Genomic DNA, 285 nt, shown 5'->3' with positions numbered 1-285 from the left:
AGCAAGCTTAGAGTGGAAGTCCAAACCTTCAGACAGAAGGAAGGAGAATCCCTCTATGAAGCTTGGGAAAGATACAAACAATTAATCAGAAAATGTCCATCTGATATGCATTCTGAATGGAGCATCATAGGTATTTTCTATGATGGTCTGTCTGAACTATCCAAAATGTCTTTGGATAGCTCTGCTGGAGGATCTCTTCATTTAAAGAAGATGCCTACAGAAGCTCAAGAGCTGATTGAAATGGTTGCAAATAACCAATTCATGTACACTTCTGAAAGGAATCCT

At 38.9% G+C, this 285-nt stretch overlaps 1 non-coding gene across 1 annotated transcript; it reads right to left on the bottom strand.

Moving 5' to 3' along the window:
• Positions 1 to 3: 3 nt before the first annotated feature.
• LOC127742223 (small nucleolar RNA R71) lies at positions 4 to 111 on the bottom strand. The gene has a single exon (XR_008003410.1). It is a non-coding gene; the product is annotated as a small nucleolar RNA R71 (small nucleolar RNA).
• Between the last annotated feature and the right edge of the window lie 174 nt (positions 112 to 285).

This window comes from Arachis duranensis, chromosome 9, assembly GCF_000817695.3.
Source record: "Arachis duranensis cultivar V14167 chromosome 9, aradu.V14167.gnm2.J7QH, whole genome shotgun sequence".
Classification (NCBI taxonomy): Eukaryota; Viridiplantae; Streptophyta; class Magnoliopsida; order Fabales; family Fabaceae; genus Arachis; species Arachis duranensis.
The sequence above is the reverse complement of the archived record's forward strand: the minus strand, read 5'-3'. Positions and strand labels throughout refer to the sequence as shown.